At 45.7% G+C, this 20093-nt stretch overlaps 1 protein-coding gene across 1 annotated transcript in view; it reads left to right on the top strand.

Annotated features, from left to right (window-relative positions):
- The first annotated feature begins 1438 nt into the window (after positions 1–1438).
- The window catches only part of Kcnn3 (potassium calcium-activated channel subfamily N member 3), a 204366-nt gene continuing 185711 nt past the window's right edge, over positions 1439–20093 (top strand). The window contains exon 1 of the mRNA XM_070013932.1: positions 1439–1522. The gene's annotated coding sequence lies outside the window, so the exon portion shown is untranslated. The remainder of the gene's footprint in view (positions 1523–20093) is intronic.

Here is a 20093-nt window from a genome sequence, read left to right as displayed (position 1 = left end):
GTGTGTATACTGTTACTGGGGCCTGAACTCAGGACTTTACATTCTTGCTTAGCTTTACCACTCATAGCTGGTGCTGTACCATATGAGTCACACCTCTACTTCCCGATTTTTTTCCTGTTAATTGCAGATAAGAGTCTCTTGGATTTGTCTGCCCAGGTTAGCTTCACATCTCAATTTTGAGTTCTCAGATTTTTGAGTAGCTAGGATTACAGGCATGAGCCACTGGTGCCCAGCTAATAGCTATACTTTTGTCCCCATTTTAAAGATGAAACAAATGAGGACAAAGACATGAAATGACTTTTCTCCCTACACTCCGTTGTCAGGCCTGATTCTTGCCTGTCGCTGCCTGTGGGAATCTGAGCAGGTTAGGTCACTTTCCCTGAGCTTTGATTCCCACTTGTGAAATGGGGATCACACTACTGATTGTGAAGTTTGTGTGGGTAGCAGTGTCACCCTGGACTTTTCCCTTTCCTCTTTGTCACAAATCACACTGCCAGAAACAGAGTGGAGTTGGACCTGGAAATGAACTTCTATTCCAGTATCTGGTTTTGTTTTTTTTTTCCTCCTCTTACTCTTTGATATATGTGAGAGGAAGCTGGCACTTTTTGGAAAAAGGAGTTCCATTAAAAAATAAACAGAAATGTATGAACCAAGGACTGAATACTGATGATAACCTGTGTGACACTGTGTTTAGGCTGGCTTGCCTGGGGCTCTCATTGCTGGGCTTCTCTCTGCCGAGCCCTGACTTGCATATGCATCCCCCAGGGCCCCTGGGGCCTGCCTGGGAACTCCTCCTACCTGTTCAGGGAATGGGCCTTAAATATAAGTTCACTGATAGATGATCTGACCCCATCATGCGTGGGAAGGGGGTGACAGGCCAAAATCCGTCATAGAGCAAGCTCAACTGTGCCTGCTAGAACCTGGGCTGGAGTGGTTTCTTCATACTTCTTCCTACCACAGACATAGACCACATGTGATTATTTACTTGGTAACAGAGGTATATCTGGGAGGTCCATTTTTTTTTTTTTTTTAGACCATGGAAACACAAGTCAGGTGCAATCCAGGTTTTGGTCATACCAACTTTCCTTCTGATCATTATTCTTCAGTTTTGTGAAGTCTGGTTGGATTGAACTTGATCAGGTAAAAAATTATATAGTTACATTCAGCTCCCCTTTATGGCAAATTGATTATAAGCCAGCTATCCATCTATCCATTTATCTATCCATCCATTTATCCATCTATCCAGTATCCTTCTCCCACTGTACATAAACCAGGACATATAAGGTTAAGCAAAGCACAGCTTTGACTTTGTAACCACAAAGATCAGCTGGAGAGGTAGATAAGAAACTAGTGCTAATCCATGTGCTGCTACTTATTTATATACGGTAATGCAGAAGGGAGGGCACGAGGATATGAAGGCAACTTGCAGAGTCTGTGGAATTTGATGTGCTGACTCCTGGAGACCAAACAGGTCATGGTGACATTTTACCTCCTGTAGCCCCCGCTGTTGGGACCCACTCAGGTATGAGGGGAATGGTGGGAATTTGGAGTGTCCAGCAGGAGCACATCACAAATGTCCCAATCCTTCCAGCTTCCTGCTCAAGGTATTGACTGACTCACCTGGGCTTCTGTTCCATCGTCTGCTTTGTATCCCAGGGAAGGGCTGGACTCCACCTAGGGTTGGCCAAGATCTGCAATCAGGTGCACATCTTAATATTGAGACTCCTTAGGACCCACAACTGTTTTCAGAAGTTCCTCTTTCTGCTTCTCAGTGCTTTAGTCATGCCTTGTTCTCCCCCAAAGGCTATTTATTTATTTATTTTACGAAATTGTTATGATAAAGGTGATGTACAAGGGGTTATAGTTTCGTAAGTCAGGTAATGAGTACATTTCTTTTTTGGACAATGTCACTCCTTCCTTTGCTCTTTCCCAATTTTTCCCTCCTATCCCCACTCACAAGTTGTATGGTTCATTTTTCAACATAATGTTGAAAAATCACTGCTGCATTTGTTCACCCTCTGTCAACCCCTTTACCCTCCCAAAGACGGGTAAATGAACAAACAAGACAAAAAGAAAACAAAAACAACAAAGAAAAGACTTCTTGTTTCCATTTACTCAAGTTCCTTTAGATAAATATTATTTTATATGATCAGAGGCACATAAGCATTGAACCTTTGGGTTTTTCTCCTAAGAATCCTTTAGTCTCACTGTGTGTGGATGTCTAGAATCCTGTATGATTTATCACATCCCGGGGTATTTTCAATCTAGCTTCTGCATATGAGAGAAAACATGTGCCTTTTGTCTTGTCTTTCTGAGTGGGCTCATCTCACTTAACATGATTTGTTCTAGGTCATTCATTTCCCTGCAGGTATTGTTTTTATTAACAATGCAAAGGGCATGATTGTTTTGATCCTAGGATATAATGTCTTAGGCGAGCATAATTACCCATTTATTATTTTAGGGTTTTAGTATTTTTTTTTTCTGTTTTAAGGTTTGAACTCAGGGCCTTTGCTTGCTCTACCACTAAACCACACCACCAGCCCTTCTGTTTGCTTTAGTTTTTTTGTTTTTTGTTTTTTTGGGTCCGGTCGTGGGGCCTGAACTCTGGGCCTGGGCGCTGTCCCTCAGCTCTTCAGCTCAAGGCTAGCACTCTACCACTTGAGCCACAGTGCCACTTCTGGCCTTCTCTGCTTATGTGGTGCTGAGCAGTTGAACCCAGGGCCACAGGCATGCAAGGCAAGCACTGTACCACTGAGCCACCTTCCTAGCCCCTCATTTTCTTTTGTTAAAGTGTGACAATACTGGAACTCAGGGCTTTGTGTTCTTGCTTAGCTTTTTTGCTCAAGGCTGGCACTCTACCACGTGAGCCACATACAAGCTGGAAGTTACATCCATGTCCAGCTTTTGGCTGATTAGTTGGAGATAAGAGTCTCATAGACTTTTCTACCTAGGATAGCTTTGAACCACAGTCCTCAGATCTCAGCTTCCTAAGTAGCTAGGACTATAGCTAGGGGCCATTGGGCTAAATTTTTTTTTTTTTTTTTTTTTGGTGTTAGCATACTTTAGTTTTATAAGGGGAACTTCATTGGACATGTCCATGTATGCATTACAATGTACCCCATCAACCTCACCTTTGTTGTTATTGTTGGTGGTGGTGGTTGTGGAACTTGAGCTCTGGGCCTGGGTGCTGTCCCTCAGCTCAAGGCTAGCGCTCTACCACTTATGCCACAATGCCACTTCTGGTTTTCTGGTGGTTTATTGGATATTAGAATCTCTCGGACTTTCCTGCCCAGGCTGATGTTGAACTGAATCCACAGATCTCAGTCTCCTGAGCAACCCAGCGCCCAGCAATCTCACCTTCTTTATCACTCTCTTTTATTCCCTTTTCTCCACTCTTAAAAATAATTTCAAAATTTAAAGTAATTTGAAAGTTATTCTATTTTCATACATGCATATAAAGTACTCTGACTGTATTACCTCTCATTTCTCCTCTCCTTCCCACTGAGACTTCCCCCCAACATCCAGTTTCACTCTTCTGCCATTCATTGTTTTTTAGTATATATTAGTTGAACCAAGAGTCTCAACGGTGTTTTACATGTACATATTTTTTTTTTTTTTTTGTCGGTTCTGGGGCTTGAACTCTGGGCCTGGGCGCTGTCCCTCAGCTCTTCAGCTCAAGGCGAGCACTCTACCACTTGAGCCACAGCACCACTTCCGGTTTTCTGGTGGTTTATTGGAGATACGAGTCTCCCAGTCTCTCCTGCCCGGGCTGGCTTTGAACCGCGATCCTCAGATCTCAGCCTCCTGAGTAGCTAGGATTACAGGCGTGAGCCACCAGCGCCCAGCTTGTACATATGTTTTAATCATGATACATCCCCCTCCCTTTCCCTGTCCTGCTTGATTTATTTTTCACATAGGGTCTGGCTTTTTCCTCAGGCAGTCATAGATCACTGTGCTCCTATTTACACTTCCTGAGTAGGGGGGATGACAGCTACAGCTAGCTTTTTATTATTTGAGATGGAATCTCTCAAACTTTCCCCCTCCTGGTGGGCCTCCACATTTGTGATCCTTCATGTAGCTAGGATTTACAGTCATGAGCTTCCAGCAGCTTTGTGGTGGGGGTATTCTTTTTTTGGGTGTGGGATATCTCTTGTTCCTATGACTTCAGCCTTCCTCCTCTGGTGACCATTTTCAGATGACCATTTGGTGCCTCTATTTTCCAGTTATCCTGAACTATTTTTTTTTGTATCCCAGTTCCTGGGATGTTCTGTTCTATCTTCCCAGAACACTCTTCCCCTTCTGTTCTCCTGGCTCACTCTTCCTTTTGCTTTGGCTCTCTCCTTCTGTGTCACTTTCTTAGTTTTATTTCTCCTCTGTCCATCCCCAGGGTTAGGTGTCCTTCCATCACCTGATCAGTCCCACGTAGTAAGGATCTCTGGGAGATCAGGGCCTGGTCTCTCTTACTTACTAAGCAGTGAGTGGGCAGTCCATATTGTGGAATGTGAGAATGAGAGAGTAGTCAGGAGGCCATGATTATGAGCCTGACTGTGACTTTGCTTAGGGGTGTTTGGTCCCTTAGCCCAGATCCCGTATGTATAGTAATGGTGTTGACACCATTCTTGACACAATGTTATTTCTAGTCCAGGAATTTGGCAGACTGGGCAAGCAACAGAAGCCAGAATGGCTCAATCCCAACCTGTATTCCTTCTCCTCTGTTCCTCAACTTCATATTCCTTTTCACTCTCCTGTTTTAGTAGTGGAGGGCCTGCCCTTGACTTTCACCAATGCTGAACTCTGTCCTCGCCACCTATTTATGACTTTACTGCATCAGTTACCTATGTCCCATTCTTCCTGAGTCAACATTGAGTGTACTATAGCCTTTCACTCCCTAGTGCTGGGATTATAGTTATGTGCTGCCACCTCAGTTCCCTGAACTCCTTAAAGCTGCAGAATCTGACTTCTGCTCTCCTGTTCTACTGGAAATGTTTCTAGAAGGCCACAAATGTGTTCAGTTCTCACGCATGACCCCTCTGCTGATCTGATCACTCAGACCCTCTTTCTTGGGGTCACTCTTTCGGCATGCCTGCCTTCTTGTTCCTGCCTTTTTGATTTCTAATCCTAAAAATTCAGGAGCATCTCAGGCCCTTGTCCTCTGTTCTTCCTCATCCCTCCTCTCTTGGAGAGCTTATCTCAATACGGCTCTGTGGAATTTTCCTATGTCTTTACACGGACATAGGCAAACTACATTAGCTATAAATGTCATTGACTCTTTACAATTGGCTCTTCCCCTTGCCTGTTCTACCATGCACACCAGAACCGTGCCCTGGCTGCAGCCAAACCCTTGGATCTTTCAAAACTTGGTGAACTATAAAAGGAAAAACTGTCACTGAAAAGTGATGAGAAGTTTTTTTTTTTCCTTTCTTTCTTTTAAAGTTTATCTTTTGAATCAGGCAGTCCTTTGGTTTCAGAAAAACCACCCAAAGGGGCTCCTCTTCCTCCTTTTTTCTTCTCTTGCTTCTCCTCCTCCTCTTCTTCCTCCTCCCTCTCCCCTTTTTTTTTTGTCAGTCGTGGAGCTTGAACTCTGGGCCTGGGCGCTGTCCCTCAGCTCTTCAGCTCAAGGCGAGCGCTCTACCACTTGAGCCACAGCGCCACTTCCGGTTCTCTGGTGGTTTATTGGAGATAGGAGTCTCACAGTCTCTCCTGCCCGGGCTGGCTTTGAACCGCGATCCTCAGATCTCAGCCTCCTGAGTAGCTAGGATTACAGGCGTGAGCCACCAGCGCCTGGCTCCCTCTCCCTTTTCCTCTCCCTTCTCCCTTTCCTTTTCCTTCTTGTTCTCCTTCTCCTTGTCCTTCTCCCTCCTCTTCTTCTTCTCCTTCCTCCCCTTCTTCTCCTTTCCCTTTTCCTTCTCCTCCTTCTTTTTTCTTTCTTCTTCAGTTGTAGGGCTTGAGCTCACACGCAGGGCCTGTGTGCTGTCCTTGAGCTCTTTTACTCAAGGCTACCACTCTACCACTTTGAGCCACAGCCCCACTTCTGGTTTTCTGGTGGTTAATTGGAAATAACAGTCTCACAGACTTTCTTGCCTGGGATGGCTTTGAACCATGATCCTCAGGTCTCAGCCTCCTGAGTTGCTAGGATTACAGCGTGAGCCATCAGTGTCTGGTTTTGCTTAGCCTTACTACTTGAGCCACATCTCCAGCCCAATTATTTTGGAGATGCAGTCTTGAGATTTTTCTGCCTGGGCTGGGTTCAAACTGTGATTGTCAGGTTTCAGCCTCCTGAGTAGCTAGGATTATGAGCGTGAGCCACCAGTGCCCAGATTGGTGACATTCCTCTTGTGCCAGTTGAGCCAGTGCCTGCATCTGAAACTTATTTTTGAAGAGTAGTGGGGAGAAAAAATATTTCACAAATAAATACAAATTTAGAAGATCCAGAACCAATGTTTGTTCTGATGGGGTTCAGTTAGGAGTTTATGGGATGTCCAGAGCTCAGCAGAGTTACAGAAGACCAGTGGCAGCCTCTGTGGACAAGCCCACCTCTTGCCCTAAAAGGCGATACTGAAGCCTGAGCTGTTTGCTTAAAGTGCAGCCCCACCTGGATGGCTGGACTGTTGTGGCTTGTGTGGCCACACTGCCTTCTACTGGAGACATCCAGCATGCTCTCAGGGACTGTGCATGCTCAGCGTCTCTGCTTCACAGGACTCCTGCCGTGTTGACAGATGAGCAATGGAGAGAATATTGTCTTCTGCTGCGCTTGGGGTGGTGGAGCATGAGCACCCTCTGTTGGCAGGGCTGGATTTCTCAGGAAGTGCCCACTGTTGACATCAGAAGGGCTGGTTCTTTCCTGATGTCTGATAATGCTCATTTCCTTGCTGGTGGCTGGGAGTTTGTCCTTCAGGCTGAGGTCTCATATCTAGCAGCTTACCTAAGACTCTCAACTTTGCTTTTCTTCCTTCCTGCCATTAACCTTGGAGGCAGCCAGTGTACCCACCCCACACATTTGTGGCTCTACTACAGGAGGTCTACTACAGGAGGTCAACTTTTATCCAGATGACAGTAACAAAACTAACGACTCATCAAATGAAGTGTGCTCTGACCTTTTACTTTGGTAAATATACCCATGTAGGGACAAATTAGAAAATACATAGCACAAAGTTTGCCAACATATCAAAATTGATAGAATTTAATTGCTATACCTGTCTAGGTGTTCTGCTAACTGGATCGGAGATGACTGAATGAGTAATAAAGACAAATATCATTATCTAATTTTTGAAAAGATTTATTTTTCTTGCTTGTCTTTTAACAAAAACCACAAAATATTTGATTTGATAAGAATTTTTGCTACTTTGTGTTTTGTTAGTAGTAATAATCTACAAGGTGACAGAACAAGAGGCAGTTTTCAACTATTTTCTTATTAAAATATAAATCAAAACAAATCTAAATGGTTAAAAAATTTAAAAATTCCCTCTTTGGTGGCCATGGGGCTTAAACTCAGGGCCTGGGTGCTGTCCCTGAACTCTTTTGCTTAAAGCTATTGCTCTACAACTTTAAGCCATAGCTCCACTTCTGGTTTTCTGGGGGTTAATTGGAGTTGAGTCTCATGGAACCAAGTGCTGGTGGCTCATGTCTGAAATTGTAGCTACTCAGGAGGCTGAGATCTGAGGATTATGGTTCAAAGCCAGCCCATGCAGGGAAGTCCATGAGACTCTTATCTCCAGTTAACCACCAGAAAAGTACAAAAGAGCTCAGGGAGAGTGTTCAGGCCCTGAGTTCAAGCTCCACAATTGGCCTTCCCCCTCCCCCCAAAAAAAGAAAAGTCTTACAGACTTTCTTAATCAGGCTGGCTTTGAGCCACAATCCTCAGTTCTCAGTTTCCTGAGTAGTTAGGATTACAGCCCTGAGCCACCAGCACCCAGCAGGTATTTGAATCCATGCTCTCATGCTTTCTTGTCTAGTGATCTATGACTTAAGGTGTGACTTGAGCCCTGCTTTCTTGGCTGGTTATTTTGGAGATGAAGCCTAGTGAATTTTTCTGTCCAGACTGGCTTTGAACTTTGATTCTCAAGATCTCCATTTCTTGAGGATCTCCTTTTGAGTAGCTAGAATTATAGGCATTAGGCACTGGTGCCTGGCTTCTATGTAGGTCATTTTTTTCTTTATAAAGGTGATGTACATAGAGGTCATATATATATATATATATATATATATATGTGCATATATATATATATATATATTTTTTTTTTTAATTTTTTTGTCGGTCGTGGGGCTTGAACTCTGGGCCTGGGCACTGTCCCTCAGCTCTTCAGCTCAAGGCGAGCGCTCTACCACTTGAGCTATAGCGCCACTTCCGGTTTTCTGGTGGTTTATTGGAGATAGGAGTCTCACGGTCTCTCCTGCCCGGGCTGGCTTTGAACCGCGATCCTCAGATCTCAGCCTCCTTAGTAGCTAGGATTACAGGCGTGAGCCACCAGCGCCCGGCTTTGTGCATATATATATATACATATATATACATATATATTTCCCCCTCTCTACCCCTAGGCCTGGGCCATGAGCTTATGGCCTGGGCACTGTCCCTGAGCTTCTTTTGCTCAAGGCTAGCACTCCACTACTAGAGCTACAATACCACTTCTGGGCTTTTTGGTTTATATAGTACTGAGGATTCGAACCCAGGGCATCATGCATGCTAGGCAAGCTCTCTACAACTGAGCCACATCCCAAGCCCTCATATATATACATATATATTTTATGTGTATACATATATATACATATATATGCATATATTTTTAAAGCTCTTTTTCTTCTGAAATATTCAACTGTTATGGTCTGAAGGTTTGTTTTCAACTGAATGTCATGTATAGAAACCTAACTCCTGAGGTGGAGCCTTTGGGAGCTGATTAGGTCCTGAGTGCTTAGCCTTCAGGAAAGGGATTAGTGCTCTTATAAAAGAGGCCTGAGTGGGTGCAATTACACCTTTACTCATTTATGTGGGGACACAAGGTTACTTCTACGAGGAATAGGCCTTTGCCACACCCTACATCTCTGCTCTTTAATTGTGGACTTTCTAGTGTCAGCAGTCTAAAGTATTTTGTTATAGCAGCAGAAATGCCCTATCAGCATCTCTTAAAATAAAGGCAAAATACTAGTCAAAATGAATGAGTATGAAAATTTCAAGCACCTAAGCATAGTACATGCCTGTAATTCCAGCTGCTTGAGAGTCAGAGGCAGAATTGAGAGTCCAAGGCCAGACTAGGAAAAAGTAGCAGTGAGACTAGCTCAAAAATAAAATATAAGCAAAAGGTCTGGGGGTGGGTGTGAGTCAAGTAGTAGAGCACTTGCCTAACAAACTCAAGGGGCTGAGTTAAATCCCTATTGCCTGTGGCCAATAAGCTACCAAAAAGCTGAGGATGAGCTGTGGCTCAAGTGGTAGAGTGCTAGCCTGGAGCAAGAAAAGTCCAGGAACAGGGCACAGGTCCCGAGTTTAAGCTAGCACACACACAAACAAAAGACAAATGCACAAAGGCCCTAAATTCAAGTCCTAGCACCAGCTTAAAAAAAAAAAAAGCCAGAGTCAAGCTTTATGTATTTACATCCAGATTCACATATCTATTACAAATTATTTTATATTGAAAATATTCCTCAACCACCCTGGGCAAGAGTTGAGAATGCTCTGCTAATTCACGAGTGTCTGCACAGTCATGATTAGAGAAGGAAGAGAGGAAAATGAACCCTCAGTGGAGGACGTGTTATCTGAAAGGATCTGACAAATTAATGAATGTGTCTCTTTTACCTTAGCCTTTCTCCACTGACATCTTCCCTGCACACTTGGAAGCAGCGTTCATCTCAATGCCACACATGCTATGCCACAACCCGCACACCTGCAGAATATTTGCATTTTGTTGCCTTCATTTGGAAAGCATCGGATAAGGGATGTGGAGAAACAGTAGTCATAAAAAAATGGTGTTAGAAAGAGCCTACTGAGAGAAGAGAGGAAGGGGAAAGAGGGAGAAAGCTGAGCGAGAGAGGGAGCAAGAGAGAGAGTGAGCGAGCGAGCGAGCGAGAGAGAGAGAGAGAGAGAGAGAGAGAGAGAGAGAGAGAGAGAGAGAGAGAGAGAGAGAGAGAGAGAGAGAGAGGGAGGGAGGGAGGGAGGGAGGGAGGGAGGGAGATCTTTATTTACTCCCAAGGCCTGTCCCCATTAGCAGTCCCTTCTCATTCTCCCCTGAGTTTTTGGCACCTCTGACTCTGTTTCCTGTCTCTGTGGATGTGCTTAGGGTAGACATTTTGTACAAATGGAATCATAGAATGTGTGGTCTGTATGATTTCTTTCTTTCACTTAGCATGCTTTCAAGGCTCACCCATGTTGTGGCTGGCTTTAGCCCATCATTTGTTTTCATAGTTGAATAGGATTTTTTTCCTTTGGAGTATTTTATTATTATTATTTTATTATTATCTTTAAGTAGTTGTACAAAGAAGTTCCCATTCTACAAAACAGTATATGAGTACAAAGTGTCTGACAACAGTGTCACCCATCTCTCCTGACACATCCTTTCTCTCACTTTTGAGTAGGATTTCAATGTAGGACAGTTCACATTTTGGTTACTGTTCATTAATTGATGGACGCTAGAATTGCTTCCATTTTGGCAATTATTAATTATGTTAATTATCAACAGTCTATCACTATTGCTATCAATATTCATGTATACATTTTTGTATGGAGTATGTTTTCTTTTTTAAGGTGTTATTATTAAGGTGATGTTCCAGAGTGGTTAACATTTCATAAGTCAAGTAATGAGTACATTTCTTTTTGGGCAATGTTACCTCTTCTTTCACTCTCTCCTAGTTTTTCCCTCTTGTCCCTGTCCACAAGTTGTATAGTTCATTTTCAACATAGTGTCTAGTGAGTACCACTGCTGTTTATCCTTTGTCTTTTTTTCTCATCTGCCTGGCTGCCTCCCTCCCTCCTTCCCTCTCTCCTTCCCTTCCTCCCTCTCTGTCTCTCTGTCTGTGATGAATCAAAGCAGAGCTTTGGTCACACTGGAGCTGAATGGCCACAGTGAGGCTTGTCACTGGGAGATGACCAATCATAATGTGGACATGGAAGTGCAGTGTGACTTTCCTTTGTGGTAAGGTGCTAACCATACATTTATAAGGTGTTTACCCTCCCAGCTAGCCAGGCTTGCATGTCCTTGTGTGGTCTGTGACTTTGGTCTCAACATCAAAAGCTTTCACGTGGGGGCTGGGAAGGTGGTTTAGTGGTAGAGTTCTTGCCTCGCATGCATGAGGCCCTGGGTTCAATTCCTCAGCACCACATAAACAGAAAAAGTGGAACTGGCTTGAATGGAAGAGCACTAGCCTTGAGCTGAAGAGCTGAGGGGCAGCACCCAGGCCCAGAGTTCAAGCCCCATGACCGACAAAAAAAAAAAAGCTTTCATGTCTGTCTCCTCTCTACCCCATGGGCCACCGTCCTTGTTTTACCCTTGTCCTGTGTTACCTCTTCTTGTTTCACAGAAGTAACCCACAGACACACAAACACAAAACCCTGCAGAAATACAAAATGTAGGAAATAGATCCCTCCCATTCCACATCTTTTAGCAATGGATCTCATCACTAGATTAGCACATTCACTTTGAAATTTTATGTACCTATTAACATTATTTTAGCTTCAAGACAAAAATAGGATAGTACTGTGTATACTGCTCATTCTGTACATCTTCATTTCCTCCCCAATCAGACCCTATGGATCTGTGACCTTCTTTCTAATTGCTGTATTTAAACTATTGTGTGCTATATAATTATTTATATAGCTGGTCCCTATTTCTGGATGTTTGGGTTCTTCCCAAGTTTCTGCCATTATAAACAATATTATAGTGAGTGCTTCTGAATATTTATCTCTTCTGCATTTGTGGGAGTTTTATTCTGTAGCATAAACTCTCAGAAGTGCAAATTTTGGGTCAGAGGATGCAAGCATTTATTATTATTATTATTATTATTTGGTATGTGTGTGTGTGTATGTAAGTACTGAGGCTTAAATGTAGAGCCTCACATTAGCTTTTTTTTTTTTTTTGGTGTTTGAACTCAGGGCGTGGACACATTTTTGTTCAAGGCTAGTACTCTACCACTTGAGTCACAGATCTACTTCTGGCTTTTTGCTGATAATTGAAGAGTCTCATAGACTTTCCTACCTGGGCTGGCTTTGAACCATGATCCTCAGATCTCAGCCTCCTGAGTAGCTAGGATCACAGGTATGAGCCAGAAGCATCCAGTTCCCTTAGCTTTTATGCTCAAGGCTGGTGGTCTACAACTTGAGCTACACCTCTACTTCAGGCTTTTTGTTGGTTCATTGGAAATAATAATCTTTTTTTTTTTTTTTTTTTTTTGGCGGTTGTGGGGCTTGAACTCTGGGCCTGAGCCCTGTCCCTCAGCTCTTCAGCTCAAGGCAAGCGCTCTACCACTTGAGCTACAGCGCTACTTCCGGTTTTCTGGTGGTTTATTGGAGATAGGAGTCTCACGGTCTTTCCTGCCCGGGCTGGTTTTGAACCTCGATCCTCAGATCTCAGCCTCCTGAGTAGCTAGGATTACAGGTGTGAGCCACCAGCGCCCGACTGGAAATAATAATCTTATATGCTTTTTTTGCCTGGACTTGCTCTGAACTGTGATCCTCATGCCTCAGCCTCCTGAGTAGCTAGGATTACAGATGTGAGCCTCTGGTGCCCAGTTTAACATTGAATATTTTAAACAAACACTACAGCATCCCTAATCTGAAAATAGGCAATCTGAAATGTTCCAAAAGCAAAATCTTTTTGGGTATGGACATAACAACACAAATGGAGACTTCCATGGCTGACCTCCTGTGATGAAGTACAGTTATGATGTAGACACACTGAAAAACCACATAAATGTCTTTCAGGTGATGCATATGTAATTATCCATGAAACATACATGAACTTCATGTTTTGACTTGGGCCTAATTCCTAAGATACTTTATTATATATGTTCAGCTATTCCAAAATTTGAGAAAATCCAAACTTGAAACACTTCTGGCCTTTAACATTTTGGGTAAGAGCTACTCAACTTATATTAAATTTAACTCCAAAAGTAATGGTTTCCTGTGACATTGGTAGCTACTCCAATGCTAAGTGTGGTGGAATTTTGCCATCTTTATCAATCTTGGCAGCCTGTTCTCTTGCCCCTGGTCCATCAGCTTCCTAAAAAGTCCCTCTGTAGCCATTTTTTTACATGTTAATTTGTCCCAAACTGAGTTTCTATTTTTAAATTTTGTGTGTGTGTGTGTGTGTGTGTGTGTGTGTGTGTGTGTGTGTGTGTGTGTTTTGGTACTGGGGCTTGAACTCAGGGCCAGAGCACTCTCCTTTAGCTCTTTCACTCAAGACTGGCACTGTACTAATTGAACTACACCTACTCTTCTGGCTTTTTGCTGTTTAATTAGAGATAAGAGTCTCCCCCCACCTTTTTTTTTTTTTGGTCGGTTGTGGGGCCTGAACTCTGGGCCTGGGCAATGTCCCTCAGATCTTCAGCTCAAGGCTAGTGCTCTACCACTTGAGCCAAGAGCCATTTCTGGCCTTTTCTGCTTATGTGGTACTGAGGACTCGAACCCAGGGCCTCATGCATGCAAGGCAAGCACTCTACCACTGAGTCACCATCCCAGCCCAAATATCACTTTTTTTTTGGTCTGAATAATTAGATCTCAGCCTCTTGAGTAGTTAGGATTACAGGCGTGAGACACTGGTGCTCACTGAGTTTCTAATTTTGACCTCCCCAACTTAAACCATTTTGACAAATTGAAATAGGACTGTCTAGGACATTTATTCAGTGAACACATATAGTTATTATTAGTTATATGTCCAGTACTGCCCTAAGAATGGGGTCAATAGCACTGACTAAGAATGACAAAGGTTCTATTGTTGTGGAGTATAATTCTCATGGTGGAAAGCAGAGCATAAATAAACAGAAGTGGGGTTCCGGTGGCTCACACCAGTAATCCTAGCTACTCAGGAAGCTGAGATCTAAGGATCATGGTTCAAAGCCAGCATGGGCAGGAAAGTCTGTGAGACTCTTATCTCCAATAAACCACCAGAAAACCAGAAGTGGTACTCTGATTCAAGTGGTAGAGTTCTAGCCTTGAGCTGAAGAGCTCAGGGACAGCACCCAGGCCCAGAGTTCAAGACCAATGACTGATAACAAAAAAAAAAAGAAGCAGAGTGCTACCCTGAAAATTGCTACAGAGACATGCAATGGTTATTGGGAAGTTGTGGGGTAGTCAAAAAAAATGTCTGGGTGATAAGAGCCAAGGACTCAAGGAGGAGAATTCCAGGCAAAGGAACATCATGTGCAAATGACAGAAAGGAACAGCAAGAAGTCAGGATGGCTAGAATGGAGAGGGTTATGAGTAAAAGTGACATATTGAGAGTAGAGCATTAACCAGAGGTTAGAGTTTGAATTTTCAGAGTGATGAGAATCTATAGGTGGGTTTAACCATGGATGTAGCCTGCTCTGGGTTACTTTTTTCCTGAAGATAAATTCACTAGTGTAGAAGAGCAGCTGGAGCCAGGCAAGATGGAAGTGGGGAAACTCACTAGGAGAGACTATGGTGACTTGGCCAGGGTGAAGGTGGTGCATACAGAGAAATAGGACAGATGTCAGATAAAGTAACGAGGTCCAGGGGGATGTTACTTATTGAGATAAGACTGAGAGAGGAATTGATTTAGGGTAGGAAATCTGTAGGATTTCTGTAGGTAGGAATTCTGTTGTGTCCAACATAAAGTTTGAAAGCTGAATGAAAGTTACACATAGCTGTGAGGTAGGCAATTGGATAGTGAAGACCAAAACTCTAGGGAAACCCAGAGTTTAGGGCTCTCAATAAAGATGTGAAACTATCAGTAAGTACATGACATTTAAAGCCTGGGTATAAGGGTTGGATGAAGTCATATACAGCTCTCATCCCATCTACTCTGGAGGCAGAGTAGGAAGATCAAGGTCTGAGGCTAGTCCTTGCAAAAGCAAGAAGCTCTATCTGAAAAAACAAAGCCAAAAAAGTCTGGCAGGGGTTCAAGTGGTAAATTAGCTATCTAGCAAGGAAGAAAGGAAAGAAAGTAAGGAAAGGGAAGGAAGGAAAGAAAGTAAAGGAAGGGAAGAAGGAAGGAAGGAAGGAAGGAAGGGAGGAAGGAAGGAAGGAAGGAAGGAAGGAAGGAAGGAAGGAAGGAACTTACCTGCTCATCTGGGAGCAGTGCAGTGACAAGAGTTGATAAGGGTTCTGGGGCTGAGCCCAGAGGTTCTCCAACCTTTAAAGATCAAACAAGCTGAGGTTAGAGGAAAACAAAGCCAGGACTCAGTGACCCAGAAAAAAATGTGCTTCAAGAGGGATCAGTCAGAGGTGTAAAATCCTAGGAGGAATAGCCATTGAGTTTGCCACATGGGGTCCCAAGTCTGACTGATTGGGTACACTGTAGAGAGCGAGAGATAAAGGAGAATGCGAAGGCCAGTCTGTAGCAAAAGACTGCAGACCGGGAGGAAAACCATGGGAATAAGGGAGGGATGTGAGAGTGAGGGTGGGGTTTTAAAGACGGGACACTAGAATGCATTTACATACTGATACTGCATTTGGTAGGAAAGGAGAAATTCATATGCAAGAGAGAGGGGGTGTCCGGAGCCTGTCCTGCCCATGGAAGGGGGAAAGGGGATCCTGCCCATGAGTGGGTACAGAGGCACAGCCCTCTTCCCAGGAGGGAAGTGAAGGTCCCATGGGGCGGGGGTGGAAGGGAGTACTGCTGGTTGAAGAGTAAGGGGAATCCTGCCAGATTGCATTGGATTCTGCCAGGAATTCCTGGCATAACTGCTCCACAGTTGCCAGGAACTATGGAACAAGGTCCTTGGCAGGATTATATGAAGTGGTAGTAGTGTGAGGCTGTGATGTGAGTTGTAGGTGTGAGGTAGAGGTAAGAAGTGGTGGTGTGAGGTGGTGGAGGTGTGAGGTGGAGTTGTGAGGTGGTAGAAGTGTGAAGTGGTGGTGTGAGGTGATGGATGTATGAGGTGGAGGTGTGGGGTGGTGGTGTGAGGTGGTAGAGGTGTGAGGTGGTGGTATGAGGTGGTGGAGGTATGAGGTGGAGGTGCAAAGTGGAGTTGTGAGATAGTAGAAGTGTGAGATAGTGGTGTGAGGTGATGGAGGTTTGAGGTGGTATGAGGGGTGGTGTGAGGTGGTGGAGGTGTGAAGTGGTGGTGTGAGGTGATGGATGTGTGAGGTGCAAGTGTGAGGTAGTGATGTGAGGTGGTGGAGGTGTGAGGTGATGGATGTGTGAGGTGATGGATGTGTGAGGTAGAGTTGTGAGGTGGTAGAAGTATGAAGTGGTGGTGTGAGGTGGTAGAGGTGTGAGGTGATGGGGGTGTGAGGTGGTGGTATGAAGTGGTGGAGGTGTGAGGTGGTAGAGGTGTGAGATGGTGGTGTGAGGTGGTCGATGTGTGAGGTGGAGGTATGAGGTGGTGGTGTGAGATGTTGGAGGTATGAGGTGATGGAGGTGTGAGGTGGTAGCGGTGTGAGGTGATGGATGTGTGAGGTGGAAGTGTGAGGTGGATGTGTGAGGTGATGGAGGTGTGAGGTGGTGGTGTGAGGTGATGGAGGTGTGAGGTGGTGGTATGAGGTGGTGGAGATGTGAGGTGGAGTTGTGAGGTGGTAGAAGTATGAAGTGGTGTTGTGAGGTGGTAGAGGTGTGAGATGGTGGTGTGAGGAAGTGGCTGTTTGAGGTGGAGGTATGAGGTGGTAGTGTGGGGTGTTGGAAGTATGAGGTGGTGGAGGTGTGAGGTGGAGTTGTGAGGTGGTAGAGGTGTGAGATGGTAGTGTGAGGAGGTGATGTTTGAGGTGGAGATATGAGGTGGTGGTGTGAGGAGTTGGAGGTATGAGGTGGTCGTGTGAGGTGGTGGAGGTGTGAGGTAGTGGAGGTGTGAGGTGGTGGAGGTGTGAGGTGATGGAGGTGTGAGGTGGTAGAGGTGTGAGGTGGTAGTGTGAGGAGGTGATGTGTGAGGTGGAGGTATGAGGTGGTGGTGTGAGGAGTTGGAGGTATGAGGTGGTTGTGTGAGGTGGTAGAGGTGTGAAGTGTTGGAGGTATGAGGTGGTGGTGTGAGGTGGTGGAGGTGTGAAATGGTGGTGTGAGGTGTTGGAGGTATGAGGTGGTGGAGGTGTGAGGTGTTGGAGGTATGAGGTGGTGGTGTGAGGTGGTGGAGGTGTGAAGTGATGGATGTGTGAGGTGGAGGTGTGAGGTGGTAGAGGTGTGAGGTGGTGGAGGTGTGAGATGGTGGTGTGAGATGATAGAGGTGTGAGGTGATGGAGGTATGAGATGGTGGTGTGAGGTGGTGGAGGTGTGAGGTGGTGGTGTGAGATGTAGAGGTGTGAGGTGGTGGAGGTGTGAGATGGTGGTGTGAGGTGGTGGAGGTGTGAGATGGTGGTGTGAGGTGGTGGAGGTGTGAGATGGTGGTGTGAGGTGGTGGAGGTGTGAGGTGGTGGTGTGAGATGGTAGAGGTGTGAGGTGGTGGAGGTGTGAGATGGTGGTGTGAGGAGTTGGAGGTATGAGGTGGTTGTGTGAGGTGGTGGAGGTGTGAGGTGGTGGAGGTGTGAGGTGATGGAGGTGTGAGGTGATGGATGTGTGAGGTGGAGGTGTGAGGAAGTGATGTTTGAGGTGGAGGTATGAGATGGTGGTGTGAGGAGTTGGAGGTATGAGGTGGAGGTATGAGGTGGTGGTGGTGAGATGGTAGAGGTGTGAGGTGGTGGAGGTGTGAGATGGTGGTGTGAGGTGGTGGAGGTGTGAGGTGATGGATGTGTGAGGTGGAGGTGTGAGATGGTGGTGTGAGGAGTTGGAGGTATGAGGTGGTGGTGTGAGGAGTTGGAGGTATGAGGTGGTTGTGTGAGGTGGTGGAGGTGTGAGATGGTGGTGTGAGGTGGTGGAGGTGTGAGGTGATGGAGGTATGAGGTGGAGTTGTGAAGTGTGAGATGGTAGTGTGAGGAGGTAGATGTTTGAGGTGGAGGTATGAGGTGATGGTGTGAGGTGGTAGAGGTGTGAGGTGGTGGAGGTGTGAGGTGATGGAGGTGTGAGGTGGTAGAGGTGTGAGGTGTTGGAGGTATGAGGTGGTGGTGTGAGGTGGTGGAGGTGTGAGGTGATGGAGGTGTGAGGTGGTGGTGTGAGGTGGTGGAGGTGTGAGGTGTTGGAGGTATGAGGTGGTGGTGTGAGGTGGTGGAGGTGTGAGGTGATGGAGGTGTGAGGTGGAGGTGTGAGGTGGTAGAGGTGTGAGGTAGTGGAGGTATGAGATGGTGTTGTGAGGTGTTAGAGGTGTGAGGTGATGGAGGTGTGAGGTGGTGGAGGTGTGAGGTGATGGAGGTGTGAGGTGATGGAGGTGTGAGGTGGTAGAGGTGTGAAGTAGTGGAGGTATGAGATGGTGTTGTGAGGTGTTAGAGGTGTAAGGTGGCAGTGTGAGGAAGTGACTTTCCTGCCTGGGCTGGCTTTGAACTTCGATCCTCGGATCTCAGCCTCCTGAGTAGCTAGGATTATAGGCGCGAGCCACTGTGGCCTGGCTTTCTTGCTTGCTTTTGTCTTCAGTGGGGTGCATGAGGTGGAATGTGCCCCAGAGGGGCACAGCGAGGAGGGAGGGAAGGATGGCACATTCACAGCTGGCCTCCATGCCCAGCGCAGGAAGTGCCCCTGCAGCCCTGGGCAGTGGCAGGAGGCCCCGCTGGGCTGCCCCAGCAGGGCTGAGGCAGAGCGGGCTAATTTTAGGAGGCCTCTTGGTTCTATTGTTCTGATGAGGCTGGGTGGTAGGGGAGGCGGGTGCAGGCGGTGAAACCAGTGTGGGAAAGGAAGCGTGGCTGCTGTGGCCCGCTGAGAAAGATGGAAACTGTGAGCTGTTGTGTAGGTTTCGGCCCTGGGGAGGTTCTGCTGTGGTTCCCACGGAGCAGGTAGGAAGTTGCCCTTCCCTTGACCCCTTTCTTCCATGAGCCGGGTTTTGTCAAGGTCCCAGCTGAGCCTGGGGTTGGCTGGACCCCTCAGCTCCCACGCCTGCCCCAGCCAAGGTGTGTGTGTGCGCCAAATGCCAGCTTGGTGAAGGAACACAGCGACCATGTCTGATTCTCTCAATTTGTCAGGGAGGCAGTTGATGGCCATTTTGTGTACAGAGATCTGAAGTCTGCACAATAAACCACTTGGGCAAGGCTTCACTGGGTGGGGGGTGGAGGTGGGGGGGGGTGAGGGGGAGTGGAAGTCCTTAAGTTTCTACAAGGAATGGATACTTGGTATTTCCCATGGGAGGCTGGGTAGGCACAGTGAAGATAGTTTTCTGGAAGTGGTGGTATAAAAATAGAGAGAGTACTTGGGTCCAGAAGTTGCCTCAAAGGTCTGGGTTATGCCTTCTCAGCGGTCTTCATCCTCTTCTGTTCCCTGGGCCTGGTTAGCCCTGCCTGTTTTTCAGTTCCCTGAGGAACTGTGTAGGAAGGAGCAGCAGATGAAGAGTCTTCGCTGTAATCCAGTACTGGAGCTTTATCTCAGGGTCTTGTGCTTTTGCCTGACATTTTTGCTTAAGGCTGGCATTCTAACACTTGAGCCACAGCCCTATTGTTTGCTAGTTAATTGGAGGTAAAGAGTCTTGTGGACTTTTCTTCCCAGGCTGGCTTTGAACCCTGATCCTCGACCTCATCCTTGGGAGTAGCTAGGATTATAGACGTGAGCCACCATTACCCAGCTGGGATTGGATTTTAGAAGGAAAGCCTTTGTGGTTCTTACTTGGAGGATTCAGGATCATGAAGATTTTAAAAAGAAGTTTTATGGTTATTGAAAGGCACTCTAGGAAATGGATTAGGTGTGGCCCAGCCTGTAAAATTCCAAACCTGCTGGTCTCTAAGGCCTTGGTTAAATCACAGGATCCTTATAGGCTGGGAAAAACTCCTGTGAAGGCAACTCCTGTGATTCATATTCCAAAGATGGCTGGAGCTGAGTATGTTCTTTGTTCTTAATAGGTTTTCTTCAGCTAATTCTCCTGGGTTATTTCCATTTCCTGGGCAGAAAGAATCATCTTTAATATCTCCCCTCACTAGCGATAAGCTTTAGGAG

The sequence above is a fragment of the Dipodomys merriami genome, unplaced genomic scaffold (genome assembly GCF_024711535.1).
Source record: "Dipodomys merriami isolate MVZ:Mamm:240054 unplaced genomic scaffold, mDipMer1.0.p SCAF_92, whole genome shotgun sequence".
NCBI lineage: Eukaryota > Metazoa > Chordata > Mammalia > Rodentia > Heteromyidae > Dipodomys > Dipodomys merriami.
This window is presented reverse-complemented; position numbering and strand designations above follow the sequence as displayed.